This window comes from Chanodichthys erythropterus, chromosome 15 (assembly GCF_024489055.1).
Source record: "Chanodichthys erythropterus isolate Z2021 chromosome 15, ASM2448905v1, whole genome shotgun sequence".
NCBI classification, from domain to species: Eukaryota; Metazoa; Chordata; class Actinopteri; order Cypriniformes; family Xenocyprididae; genus Chanodichthys; species Chanodichthys erythropterus.
This window is the reverse complement of record NC_090235.1, coordinates 33,521,849-33,537,326: the sequence shown is the minus strand read 5'-3', so window position 1 is coordinate 33,537,326 and position 15,478 is coordinate 33,521,849. Positions and strand designations below refer to the sequence as shown.

At 39.0% G+C, this 15,478-nt stretch overlaps 2 long non-coding RNA genes across 2 annotated transcripts; one reads left to right on the top strand and one right to left on the bottom strand.

The window, feature by feature from the left end:
* Positions 1 to 6,325: 6,325 nt before the first annotated feature.
* Positions 6,326 to 7,408, bottom strand: LOC137037336 (uncharacterized). Its single transcript, XR_010897275.1, has 3 exons — positions 7,364 to 7,408; positions 6,602 to 6,657; positions 6,326 to 6,519 (listed from the first exon to the last, which is right to left on the bottom strand). It is a non-coding gene; the product is annotated as an uncharacterized lncRNA (long non-coding RNA).
* Positions 7,409 to 11,661: 4,253 nt separating this feature from the next.
* Positions 11,662 to 13,246, top strand: LOC137037529 (uncharacterized). Its single transcript, XR_010897287.1, has 3 exons — positions 11,662 to 11,718; positions 12,954 to 13,009; positions 13,092 to 13,246. It is a non-coding gene; the product is annotated as an uncharacterized lncRNA (long non-coding RNA).
* Positions 13,247 to 15,478: the final 2,232 nt, after the last annotated feature.

The window sequence follows — 15,478 nt, the reverse complement described above, 5'->3', positions numbered from 1 at the left end:
CTACTGGCTGCTTTGTCGGACAAATGGCGGATGCGGCGTTCTGATTGGTTAGATCGCTTGTCAATCAAACTCCCGGCGAAAGGTCAATTGAGGCTAAGCATCTTTTTCTTTGGATGCTTTTAACTGTGAATATTTAAACAATGCAATTCAATAGTAGCCCACTTAAGCATTTGCAGTATCTGATCCTTTTGTAAGTTATAGATCAATTAACCTCAAGTTTTCCCGCTGTGCAGTATGGATTGCATTGTAAGAGGATCCATCTGTACTGGGGCTAGAGGAGAAGAGAGGCTCATGGGAATGCTCTGCAGCCATATGTCCTCCTCACTGGCCCCCATTAGACCTGACAGGTGATATATGGTGCGCACGGCAAAAACAAACTACTCAGCAAAAGCCAGCGGACATTGATAAACGAAGGCATGGTGACACAGATACTGTGGGCTCATCATGGCCGAGCTAAGGGAGTTCTCCTGCAAAATGCCACTTCAATTTCTGCCCGCATCTAACCCAATTAGGCCAGAAGATGCAGGTAGTGTCTACACACTTCAGCTTCATAAAGTCCACTTCCAAGATGTTCCATCTATTTTTTATTTTTCTAGATTATTCCTTTCCAAGGTCGTTTGTGTGCATGCAATTAAAATGATCTCAAGATATTTCGCTTAGCTACAAAAATCCACCTTTTTACCTTGAAAACCATGTCCAGGTCACATTTTATACTTAAAATGAATGAATGAATGAATGAATTTGTAATTCCCATTATTCTTAAAATATTCTTATTGTAACGCAAAATAAAAATACAAAAGTACAATTAAAAAAAAAATTTGGCCGATATGTTAAAGCCGATAAATAATGGATTATTTCCTTCAGCTGAGACAGTTGCGAAATATGATTGAAATCACTTCAGTTAAAGGTACAATATGTAATAATTTTGTCCACTAGAGGTCGCTAGAAGCCTATTCAAAACAAAGGCGTAGCTTGATGACACCAAGTTTTAGAGGGGAATCTTGGGACATGTGGTCTCCATCTCAACGGACGGTGCAAAAGAATAGGGATTGGAGTCGGGAAGAAATCATGTTCATGGATGTGATTATTAACGTTACTGTAGTATGAAGCAGAGCAGGACAGAGTGTTGTGGGAGCTGAACGAGGCAGCTGGAGCGATTGCGCAACACACGCCTCACGAGCAGCAGAACTTTTATTATGCCACAGTCGCCGGCGCCGCTTTCGCTTTTCCGGTTATGAGTATGAGGTAACGCAGCTCTGTATATCATATTGCTGTTAATAAAAATAAAGCTGCATCTATGCTATGTTAGCTACTTGACAAAATAGTGTTTTGAAGCATGGTGAAGCATGGCACTCGAAAAAAATCAAGAAAATTGATTTAAACAATAAGACTAAAAGTGTTGACCTATATAACAACAATTCGGTTTCTCTCCATAAATATATCACAATGGTTGTTCCCTTGTCTATTAAAACTAGTAATATTTTAAAGCGTCTTTGTTGATTCCATGGTTTCTACAAAATAAAACCGGAAACCGAGGGTAACACGGGCATGATGCAATTGACAGGTGACTCCTCACATGTCCCGGAGCCTTGGTTAAAATTTTCTCATGATTTACAAATAGTTGGAAACATTTGGGATATTGTAAGTACTCAAGTGAACAAAATATATAATACTGGCCTAGTGGTTTTTGGATAATTTACTGCAAAAATATTTTATAAAAATATAATATCAAAAAGTAATCCATATAAGGTCATATGTTATTTATGCAAAATATCATATCTTATTTTACCTTTTGATTTTGGGGCAAAATAACCCATGTGCTTGACAGGTTTTGTGAGACAATTTTCCACCTGAGCAGCCAACATTAAGCAGCATCTATATTTTTGTGTTTTTATATAACTGAAAAGAATAATTTTGTAGAATCTGTCATATTTTTATAGAGTTTGCAGTATTTTTGTTATGTTGAAAATAAGGTTGAGAATAATTGCAATCATTCTGTTTGTGATCACCTGTCCAGCAGAAAGTGCCCCGGGAGATGCTGCTGCCCTTTGCTTTGAGGGATGTGCTACATAACATTTCCTCCTTGGTGGGCGGCACACAGACATCTCAAGGGGAACATCCATAATTCTTTGGCTTAAAATAACAAGCTTCATCCTAGATGACATCTCGACCATATGTAACAGAGGTTAATTTAGTCTCCCTGCTGGCTGTGGAGCAATGTTGTTTCACACTGATGTCTGTAATGAGCGGGGTGATCTATTAGAATTACATTCCTTCAGTGAAAAACAACAAGCATGAATGAATTCTCTTGAGAAGTGGAAGGACATATTTATAAGAAAACGTCAGCACATACACTGTAATGAGGGCTCATTCTTACATGAAATGAATTTAACCAGGCTTTTAGTTTAGCAGTTTATTATACAGTGACTGCAGTTAATGTTGGTGTATAATAATTGTAAAGTAATACAACAAGGCAATCGTTACATCTATTTAAACTTTTCATAGTAAAGATTGTTGTTTTATATCATTTTGTTAGCCTATGTACACACACACACACACACACACACACACACACACACACACACACACACACACACACACACACACACACACACACACACACACACACACACAGGTTTGTTTTGCTATCTTTGTGAGGACAATCCATAGGCCTAATGGTTTTTATACTGTACAAACTGTATATCCCTACACAACCCCTATACTCCTAAACCTACCCATCACAGAAAACATTCTGCATTTTTACATTTTTAATAAAACATTGTTTAGTATGTTTATGTCCTCATATTTCATGTTTACGTCATAATACCAGTGTAATACCCATGTAATTATATGTAATTTGTGTCCTCATAAATCGTGCGCTGCGCACGCGCACACGCACACAGTTGTTTTTGTTGTTGTTTCTCTGCACTGGAAACTTCTGTCACTAAGAAAAAATCCTTGCGTGCCTTGGCAATAATTCAGAATCATTCTGATTTTGTACTAAAGTTTTGTACTTTTATTGCAATTTCATACTTTAATGGTGTCAATTGCTTGGTCTTCAGGTCTGGTGACCTTAAAGTATTATAAATAATGTTTACACTCTCAGTAAAAATTTATATTAGATCAACATGGTGAAAACCACCTCGCTGTATTTAAAGGGATAGTTCACCCAAAAATGACAATTCTGTCATTATTTACTCACCCTCAAGTTGTTCTAAACCTGTATATATTTCTTCCTTCTGCTGAACACAAAGGATTATATTTTGAAAAATATGGGTAACCAAACATTTGATTGGCCCCACTGGCTTCCGAAAAAAAAAAAAAAAAAAAGTTTTGGAAAAAAAAAAAAAAAATGGAAGTCAATGGTTTTTGGGTGAACGATCCCTTTAAGATCAGATTTTTAGAAGGGAATGGCGCCCTCTAGCGAATTCTCTCTCTCTCAAATGGCATTGAGAGAGATTTACTGTACAGTTAAGGGTTTTTTTTTTAATTTTTTTTACACATTTCTCAATATATTGGGTCACTTTTTCAAAATTATTTACACAGTTCTCCTTTTACCATCATTCAGATTGACATAGCTTCATATCCAAAACACACTAAAAGTACTAAAAAACTTCATACATGTCTCAAATCAAGTCATTGTTCCATAACACTAGCAAAAGTTATCACCCACAGTCCACATAGACTGCTGTTGTGCTCACTGTGTGAATATTTTTGAGAAAGTGACCCAAGTATTGAGAAATGAGACCTTGTGTTTGGAAAAAAAAAGAAAAAAAAAAAAGGAGGAGGATGTTGGTTCCTAGCAGGCTTTTGATCATATTGCAGGATCCCAGGTGTCGTGGTCATGGATACAGATAGGTTAGGGCACATTTGCAGCTAAATCCCAGGCCTCGTCACCTGTGGTGCTGTAAAAGGACGGATCAGCCACCCAGTCCATAGATCCCAATTCTAATTAAAATGTATAATATTTGAGAGTTGAATGTATTAGGGTATTTATGCTTAGAGCATTTAAATAGATTTTGAGTCTCCTGTGCACTTCACTTCAATATTTAGAACAGTTCTAATTGGTCACATATGGATTTTCATTCTGGTTAGGATGCTGCCTTTCTCCACTCCTAGCTATAAGTAACTTTGCAACTACTAACTCTCAGAATATTAGACTGTCTGCTTAATATCTGCTAACACTTTATTTTGATGGTCCCCCAACAGACATTCTACTGACTATAAGAAACTTTGCACAAGCAACTTATACTAACCCGAAACCTAACACATAACAGTCTACTGCAGTCTACTAACACTCTGATGGGAGTTAAGCCGGATTCACACTGTAACGGTTTACGAATTTTGTGAATGTTTTGTGGATTCTAAAAGACTCCCCTGATCCTAGGCCAAAATCTGAAGTTTTGGTTGACCCCTGCTGAAAATTCCATGCTATCCCAGGCTGGTTTATGCTGGTTAGTGTTGGTCTAGCTGGTGGACCATATTCATGCTGTTCTCAAGCAAAATGGAGCTGGTGAAGCTGGTTCACCAGTATGGTCTTGCGGGGTTGAGTGTGAGTAGGCCAGCTGTCTGTAAGCAACAGGTGTTTTGGGGACAAGCATTGTTTTTGCTTGGATATTTAACACATTAATGATGTAAAGGAAAAACAATATAAGGTTAAAACATATGATTTTAGTTATGATTACATTATTAATCAATGTCACTGGTAAACTTGTAATGTTTCAAAGCATCAAAGGAATTGTCTCCTGTTTGAAATGATCTGTTCACAAATTAGTCAAAAAGAGCTTGTGTATATTGCAAAACAAAAACATTTAGAGCTATGAAAACCAAGAAAAATGCCTAATAAAAGCATTATCTTAGAGAAGAGCTCTTTCAATGGGACAGTTGATAACTTGATAATGATAATTTATTGGTTCTATTTTTAAAGACTTTCATATTAATTTGGGAACTCTTGAGTGTCAAAATCCAGCTGTCAGTCACTGATTCCAAAAAAGTATATAATAAAATGTATGTCATTGCAGTCAGAAGCATGGAATATTGTTGACAATAGTGATAGCATGCACTTTTATTAACTGCTGAAAGAGAATTAATTCAACCAAAGTCAATAGCCAAGTGCACAACTAAAGGACCTCAACAACCTTTGTACATATACCATATGAAAGAAATAAAGCCAAGCTTTTTCGTAATAATTGAATATGGTGATGCTGTTTTTGGAGTTGTTTAATCATCCTCTGGTGAGATATTGATTTTATTTGCAGTTGATGTAATCTAAGGCCGTGAGTCTTGCAGTAGTTGTTTTTTCTGCTCATCTCTTCTCTTTTTCTGTTCTTGTTGTTCCTCTTATCTGTAGTAATTGACCTTTCGCCAGGAGTTTGATTGACAAGCGATCTAACCAATCAGAACGCCGCATCCGCCATTTTGTCCGACAAAGCAGCCAGTAGTTAAAAGATTAACCTCGGTGGAGTTAAACTTGAAAAATGGTGAGTATTGACGTCTTTCCGCGTTTGAAACAACATTCATTCTCATGTTCATGGACTAATAGGAAGAGATGATCGGTTTTTATGAGCGGTTGAGCTGCCCAGTCAACAATTTGATCTCACAATGATGTCACTATGAGCTCACAATATTCTCATGGTGTGGTCGTAATGTGAGTGTCACAGTGAACTAAAAGTGTAACCACACAGAGCTCTCACTGTGTGCTCATACTTTGTTCACAACATGAGGTCACTGCACAATCACAGTGCACTCATACTGTGGTGGAAATATGAGGTCACATCACACTCACTGCGTGCTCATACTGTGATCACTGTGTGCTCATACTGTGGTCACTGCGTGCTCATACTGTGATCACTGTGATGTCACTGCGCACTCACTGCGTGCTCATACTGTGGTCACTGTGATGTCACTGCGCACTCACTGTGTGCTCATACTGTGATCACTGTGATGTCACTGCGCACTCACTGTGTGCTCATACTGTGATCACTGTGATGTCACTGCGCACTCACTGTGTGCTCATACTGTGATCACTGTGATGTCACTGCGCACTCACTGTGTGCTCATACTGTGGTCACTGTGATGTCACTGCGCACTCACTGTGTGCTCATACTGTGATCACTGTGATGTCACTGCGCACTCATTGTGTGCTCATACTGTGATCACTGTGATGTCACTGCGCACTCACTGCGTGCTCATACTGTGGTCACTGTGATGTCACTGCGCACTCACTGTGTGCTCATACTGTAAGATCGCCATATAACACCACCATAATTGTGTTAGTTCACTGTTATCTAAAATGATTCAGTTAACTCAAACTTTTACACCCACATTCTTTATTTCCATCAATAAAAACAATCAAACAAAAAGTCAGATTTTTCCTTGGTTTCCTTTTCAGCCTGGTGCTGGCGTTGGACAAAAAAATGTCTACTTGGTGAATACATTCCGCATCTGGTGTTGTTCTGGTGGTTACTTTTAGCTTCGTCACCTCTATTTCATTTTGTTTGTGAAAAGACCTGACACATTCTAAAAACACAAAGAGCAAGGTGTTAACGTTACAATTTCTATAGCAGCATCCAGATGCACAAACCAAAACTTAAACACTTACTTTTCAAACATGTCAGGAGCACAGGTGGCAACACCTTCTTCCCATCTTTCCCCGTTCTGTTATACAGACAGAGAACATTGTCTGATGCTATAATAAGTCTTCTTTGGACAATTGTTGTGTATCCTAAAGAAAGTGTGTATCATAAAGTACTTTAAACTACACTTTTGTAGATCTACACTTTACATTCTTAATGATGTAGTGTTGCATCTGATGTCTGGGTAAAGTTGCTTGTTATGTTAATAAGAGGATGAATGTCAGTCACTTTGAGTTTTGGTAAATGGGAAGTGACGTTGAAGCTTTTAACATAAAACAGCTACAGTTCCGCAGATAGAAGTTGTTGTTAAAAAACTAGTCATATAGCGTGGTGAAATAAGGCTTTTTATCTTTAATATGAGTGTCTAAGAGTAGGCGTACTTCATCTTTTTATCCAAAGAGCAATAATAGTTTACGCTATTCCACCAGTGCAGCATTCTTGCTTACTGTTGTTTTACAGCGCTTGTTAATTATTGAAATATAAGTATAAATAAAAAAAAATAATATATTGAAATATAAAGTTAGTAATGTTGTAATGATCTGACATAACAGGCCTAACAATTCACAAATACTGATATGCAAACTAGCTGCAGCTAACAATTTTGGTGTGATTACTGAAGGTAAAATGGCTGGTGCACATGTAGCATGTGTGAGCAGTACTCTGCTAAAAAAAAAAAAAAAAGACCAGACCACATTGCACATCTAAAAGTGTGTAAATAGGCCACTCACCATTTCTGCGGTGTAACAATACCATGCACAACTTTTTCCTTTTTCTTTACATGTTTTATGGTGGTTGGAAGACCAGCTTAGATGGTGCATTTACCACCACCAACTGGACCGGAGTGTGAAGCATTCACAATGAGCTCACGCTTTACACACATGCTGAGGATCACAGTATGAGGATCAGATGAACTCACGTTGAGCTCACACTTTACACACATGTTGAGGATCACAGTATGAGGATCAGATGAACTCACGTTGAGCTCACGCTTTACACACATGTTGAGGATCACAGTATGAGGATCAGATGAACTCACGTTGAGCTCACACTTTACACACATGTTGAGGATCACAGTATGAGGATCAGATGAACTCACGTTGAGCTCACGCTTTACACACATGTTGAGGATCACAGTATGAGGATTGTGTGATGTCACTGTGATCATCGCATGATCTCACGTGTTGACTGGGATCAGAATTACAGTATATGGTGTTATAATTTTGAAAATTTGTGAAAATCTGGCTTTTATGCATACGCACACTTTTAGTATGAAATCTATGGAAAGTTTTATACATGAGGCCCCTGAACAACACTAAGAAGACTTACCATGCATCCGCCCTTTCAATTTGCTGCCAGTTGCAGCCACCTCTTCATGGTCCCCTCATCCTCCATTTCAGCAGGGTTTCTCTGAACTGCAGCTTTGAAATAAAAGAATACATATTGTAAGGTCATTATTAAGTCTTAAGCATTACTTTTCTTTAGCACCTATATATTTGATTAATTTCATCCAGAGTTTATGCATGAGTTTAAAATATCTGTAAAAAAAAAAAAAAAAAAAAAAAAGACTCCAAAACAGTGTGTTCATGTTAAACGTTAGTTTATGACACAAAATCATAGAAATTCCCTTTGCATTAAAATATATTAAGTACTATGATTTTAAACATATTTTATGAGAGATATATGTCATCAGGGTCAGAAATAAACATTTCAGTAAAAGGCATTATTGAGAGGCATTTTCTTTTCAACATCAAGGAAAGCCATCATTAAGTTACACTGCAAAGGTTGAACATAAGTGACATCTTTATGTTTATTGACACAGACTGTTTAAAGCAGCACATGTTCAAGTATTAAGCCTACACAAAATAGCATAATGCCGCCTAATATATATATATATATATATATATATATATATATATATATATATATATATATATATATATATATATATATATATATAAAGGATGGCGAAGCTGCAATTTTATAACAGAATTATTATTGCTCTTATGTTAACAATTATTAATAGAAAGTTTTTGTGGGGTAAAAGCAAGTTTTTCCACCCGAAACGTTGTGCTTTACGTTAGGCCTATTATATGGCGCTACCGCATACTCCGACTCAATTCATAACTCGATATTGCATTAACCAACAGTGCTCCAGAGCTCAGCAGTTGTTCTAAACATGTTATTCAAAACTATCACTCTCTGGGACCGAATGGATACTGACGTTATGTTATCATTGCAAACCATTAATTAATCCGTTTAAAAACACTAAACTGAACATTAAATAAATTAAATTGCTTACCGTTTTGCAGCTGATCCTTTCTCTCGATCATGAAATGTTGACTGCAGGATTCTCCTCAGGATAACCGCCAAAACTCTTTTTCAGGCGGCTGAAGTCCTTAATTCCAGCGGTGGCCCGCCTGTGACAAACGAGCTCGGGCCGAAAACAGATAACGAGCTTTCAGTCGTGATTGGCCCGTTCAGAAAAAGCCGTCTGTCAGCCGTACAGTCGACACGGCTCTGGCCCATTATCTTTTCACGGACTCTGAAATTGAGTCGATGTTGGCGCGCTTAAACCTGAATCGGCCCAAAAGGGCTTGATATTTTGGGGCCCGCCTACGAAACGAACTCGGGCCGATAGATCTATACCGAGTTATATGGACCTTCCGCGAGAACAACTATTTCAGCCGAGACCGGCCCATAAAGAAAACGCTGTCTGTCAGCCAGATGCGTTGTGTAGCCTACAGTCGGCAGAGTTATGGCCCATTATCTTTTCATCGACGTCGACAGTGAGCCGGCAGTGCCGCTTTTCTGCCGGAATCGGCCCAAAAGTGCTTGCTATCTGGGGAAGGTCTGGGGCCGTAGGCTATTCATAAAACATCTTAAGGCTAAAAGTACTCCTAACTTGCCGATTTAGGAGAAACTCTTAAAAATAATGGGCGTGTCAGTCCTAATTTTAGGAGTCCTAAATTTTTGCTCTAAGAGTATTTCACAAAGCATTTTAGCGCTAAAAATAGCTTCTAAATCTGCTAAACATTAGGAGTAGTCAAGAGGACTCCTAACCCAGTCAACACGTGAGATCATGCGATGATCACAGTGACATCACACAATCCTCATACTGTGATCCTCAGCATGTGTGTAAAGCGTGAGCTCAACATGAGTTCATCTGATCCTCATACTGTGATCCTCAACATGTGTGTAAAGCGTGAGCTCAACGTGAGTTCATCTGATCCTCATACTGTGATCCTCAGCATGTGTGTAAAGCGTGAGCTCAACATGAGTTCATCTGATCCTCATACTGTGATCCTCAACATGTGTGTAAAGTGTGAGCTCAACGTGAGTTCATCTGATCCTCATACTGTGATCCTCAGCATGTGTGTAAAGCGTGAGCTCAACATGAGTTCATCTGATCCTCATACTGTGATCCTCAACATGTGTGTAAAGCGTGAAGCTCAACGTGAGTTCATCTGATCCTCATACTGTGATCCTCAACATGTGTGTAAAGCGTGAGCTCAACGTGAGTTCATCTGATCCTCATACTGTGATCCTCAGCATGTGTGTAAAGTGTGAGCTCAACGTGAGTTCATCTGATCCTCATACTGTGATACTCAACATGTGTGTAAAGCGTGAGCTCAACGTGAGTTCATCTGATCCTCATACTGTGATCCTCAGCATGTGTGTAAAGCATGAGCTCAACGTGAGTTCATCTGATCCTCATACTGTGATCCTCAACATGTGTGTAAAGCATGAGCTCAACGTGAGTTCATCTGATCCTCATACTGTGATCCTCAACATGTGTGTAAAGCATGAGCTCAACATGAGTTCATCTGATCCTCATACTGTGATCCTCAACATGTGTGTAAAGTGTGAGCTCAACGTGAGTTCATCTGATCCTCATACTGTGATCCTCAGCATGTGTGTAAAGCGTGAGCTCAACATGAGTTCATCTGATCCTCATACTGTGATCCTCAACATGTGTGTAAAGCGTGAAGCTCAACGTGAGTTCATCTGATCCTCATACTGTGATCCTCAACATGTGTGTAAAGTGTGAGCTCAACGTGAGTTCATCTGATCCTCATACTGTGATCCTCAGCATGTGTGTAAAGCATGAGCTCAACGTGAGTTCATCTGATCCTCATACTGTGATCCTCAACATGTGTGTAAAGTGTGAGCTCAACATGAGTTCATCTGATCCTCATACTGTGATCCTCAGCATGTGTGTAAAGTGTGAGCTCAACATGAGTTCATCTGATCCTCATACTGTGATCCTCAACATGTGTGTAAAGCGTGAGCTCAACGTGAGTTCATCTGATCCTCATACTGTGATACTCAACATGTGTGTAAAGCATGAGCTCAACATGAGTTCATCTGATCCTCATACTGTGATCCTCAACATGTGTGTAAAGTGTGAGCTCAACGTGAGTTCATCTGATCCTCATACTGTGATACTCAACATGTGTGTAAAGCATGAGCTCAACATGAGTTCATCTGATCCTAATACTGTGATCCTCAGCATGTGTGTAAAGCGTGAGCTCAACGTGAGTTCATCTGATCCTCATACTGTGATCCTCAACATGTGTGTAAAGCGTGAGCTCAACATGAGTTCATCTGATCCTCATACTGTGATCCTCAACATGTGTGTAAAGCGTGAGCTCAACGTGAGTTCATCTGATCCTAATACTGTGATCCTCAGCATGTGTGTAAAGCGTGAGCTCAACGTGAGTTCATCTGATCCTCATACTGTGATCCTCAACATGTGTGTAAAGCGTGAGCTCAACGTGAGTTCATCTGATCCTCATACTGTGATACTCAACATGTGTGTAAAGCGTGAGCTCAACGTGAGTTCATCTGATCCTCATACTGTGATCCTCAACATGTGTGTAAAGTGTGAGCTCAACATGAGTTCATCTGATCCTCATACTGTGATCCTCAGCATGTGTGTAAAGCGTGAGCTCATTGTGAATGCTTCACACTCCGGTCCAGTTGGTGGTGGTAAATGCACCATCTAAGCTGGTCTTCCAACCACCATAAAACATGTAAAGAAAAAGGAAAAAGTTGTGCATGGTATTGTTACACCGCAGAAATGGTGAGTGGCCTATTTACACACTTTTAGATGTGCAATGTGGTCTGGTCTTTTTTTTTTTTTTAGCAGAGTACTGCTCACACATGCTACATGTGCACCAGCCATTTTACCTTCAGTAATCACACCAAAATTGTTAGCTGCAGCTAGTTTGCATATCAGTATTTGTGAATTGTTAGGCCTGTTATGTCAGATCATTACAACATTACTAACTTTATATTTCAATATATTATTTTTTTTTATTTATACTTATATTTCAATAATTAACAAGCGCTGTAAAACAACAGTAAGCAAGAATGCTGCACTGGTGGAATAGCGTAAACTATTATTGCTCTTTGGATAAAAAGATGAAGTACGCCTACTCTTAGACACTCATATTAAAGATAAAAAGCCTTATTTCACCACGCTATATGACTAGTTTTTTAACAACAACTTCTATCTGCGGAACTGTAGCTGTTTTATGTTAAAAGCTTCAACGTCACTTCCCATTTACCAAAACTCAAAGTGACTGACATTCATCCTCTTATTAACATAACAAGCAACTTTACCCAGACATCAGATGCAACACTACATCATTAAGAATGTAAAGTGTAGATCTACAAAAGTGTAGTTTAAAGTACTTTATGATACACACTTTCTTTAGGATACACAACAATTGTCCAAAGAAGACTTCTTAAACAATTATCAAATACAGTAATCAGTGGCTAAGGTTGTCCTCTCAAACAAAAAAAAAAAATTGTAAAAGATTTATGTGTTTCATATAATGTTTTACTAATACAGAAGTTCTTTTTGGCCTGTTAGGATTTGGAAACAAAAATGAAGGCATTGAACAGACAGCAACAAAAAGCTCGTAGAAAATCAAAAAATATCATTTTGGCTCTTCAGAAAAAAAATGAAAACACTTCTGATAGTGAACACTCCTCCAGAGAACTTGAATCAGACTACTCATCAGACGACTCAGGAAATATGCTGAATGTTGTAATAATACTGTCTATATAAATTTAGCGTTTATTTTTTACAACAAAGCCACAGTTTTATTTTTTTATTTTTTTATTTTTTTGCAGCAGATACCATGTAAAAGAAATGTTGAAGCCTGGTATATTTTAATCATGACAATATTATGTATGTTTTTGTCAGGTACACTATCTCATCCATACTCACAGCAGCTCCAATATAGGTGAGATGGTGAGACAGGCTTTAAAAAGCATACCGTAAGACAATGTTTTCTGTCTGTATAACAGAACGGGGAAAGATGGGAAGAAGGTGTTGCCACCTGTGCTCCTGACATGTTTGAAAAGTAAGTGTTTAAGTTTTGGTTTGTGCATCTGGATGCTGCTATAGAAATTGTAACGTTAACACCTTGCTCTTTGTGTTTTTAGAATGTGTCAGGTCTTTTCACAAACAAAATGAAATAGAGGTGACGAAGCTAAAAGTAACCACCAGAACAACACCAGATGCGGAATGTATTCACCAAGTAGACATTTTTTTGTCCAACGCCAGCACCAGGCTGAAAAGGAAACCAAATAAAGGAAAAAGCTGACTTTTTGTTTGATTGTTTTTATTGATGGAAATAAAGAATGTGGGTGTAAAAGTTTGAGTTAACTGAATCATTTTAGATAACAGTGAACTAACACAATTATTGTGGTGTTATATGGCGATCTTACAGTATGAGCACACAGTGAGTGCGCAGTGACATCACAGTGACCACAGTATGAGCACACAGTGATCACAGTATGAGCACACAGTGATCACAGTATGAGCACACAGTGAGTGCGCAGTGACATCACAGTGACCACAGCATGAGCACACAATGAGTGCGCAGTGACATCACAGTCACCACAGTATGAGCACACAGTGAGTGCGCAGTGAAATCACAGTGACCACAGTATGAGCACACAGTGAGTGCGCAGTGACATCACAGTGACCACAGTATGAGCACACAGTGAGTGCGCAGTGAAATCACAGTGACCACAGTATGAGCACACAGTGAGTGCGCAGTGACATCACAGTGACCACAGTATGAGCACACAGTGACCACAGTATGAGCACACAGTGACCACAGTATGAGCACACAGTGACCACAGTATGAGCACACAGTGACCACAGTATGAGCACACAGTGACCACAGTATGAGCACACAGTGAGTGCGCAGTGACATCACAGTGATCACAGTATGAGCACACAGTGACCACAGTATGAGCACACAGTGATCACAGTATGAGCACGCAGTGAGTGCGCAGTGACATCACAGTGACCACAGTATGAGCACACAGTGACCACAGTATGAGCACACAGTGACCACAGTATGAGCACACAGTGACCACAGTATGAGCACACAGTGACCACAGTATGAGCACACAGTGACCACAGTATGAGCACACAGTGAGTGCGCAGTGACATCACAGTGACCACAGTATGAGCACACAGTGACCACAGTATGAGCACACAGTGAGTGCGCAGTGACATCACAGTGACCACAGTATGAGCACACAGTGACCACAGTATGAGCACACAGTGACCACAGTATGAGCACACAGTGACCACAGTATGAGCACACAGTGACCACAGCATGAGCACACAGTGAGTGCGCTGTGACATCACAGTGACCACAGTATGAGCACACAGTGAGTGTGATGTGACCTCATATTTCCACCACAGTATGAGTGCACTGTGATTGTGCAGTGACCTCATGTTGTGAACAAAGTATGAGCAAACAGTGAGAGCTCTGTGTGGTTACACTTTTAGTTCACTGTGACACTCACATTATGACCACACCATGAGAATATTGTGAGCTCATAGTGACATCATTGTGAGATCAAATTGTTGACTGGGAAGTCACTACCCCGCTAGAAATGTTACGTTCCCAGAACATTCTCAGAACGTCCCCACTGGCGTTGAGTAACGTTCCCATTATGTTCACAGACGCTCACGATGTGGAGTTCTTTTAAGGTTTGGGGGACGTTATTTGGTGGACCTTCAGGGAACTTTCAAGACATTCTCTGAACGTTTAGGGAACCATACTTTATTTGGAAATGTTCTCAGAACGTACCCGCTGCCCTTGTCAAAAACTTGACTAATAAAAGTGGCTGTTCAAACAAAAACTATATTCACTCTTTACAGGTATTTCCTGGATTAATATTATGAAACCTTTTCTTTAAATTGCAAATCTCTTGCATTAAGTCATTAACTGATAAAAAAACACACACAAGCTAATGTAACTGCTGTATCACTGCATCAGTAACTACACAGTTACTGTCTTTAAATAAAGCAACATGCAGCAGAACATCAGAGTTTCTGGATCATCACTGACTGAAGCACAGGAGCTACACTTCAGCACAATGGTGACAAATAAACACAAGATAACACAAACAACATTAAACAATAACAGGGGCTGTATTCACAAAACATTTTATCTTACCACTAAGAGTTCTCCTAAATAGCAGTAAAAGTTCTTAGCTAAGAGTTTTCTCTTAAAACCTATTCACAAAGATGCTGAGACCAATAGACAGAAGTCTCAAGCTAAGAGTAAGGGCGGGGTTGACCTCGTTGCTATGGAGTAAACACACACTGATTGGCTGATGGGGGAGGAGTCAGCGATTTAATCATAGAAATATTGTAGAATGAGGTATCATGTTTCCATATTAAAATAAAGGTTTACAAATACAAATGTTGCCCTATTCAAATAAATGTTTTTTTAAATAAAAATGTTCCCAGAGTCTAAATAAAATGTTGAGATATTTTTGCCATAAAGGTTTTAAAATAGGCT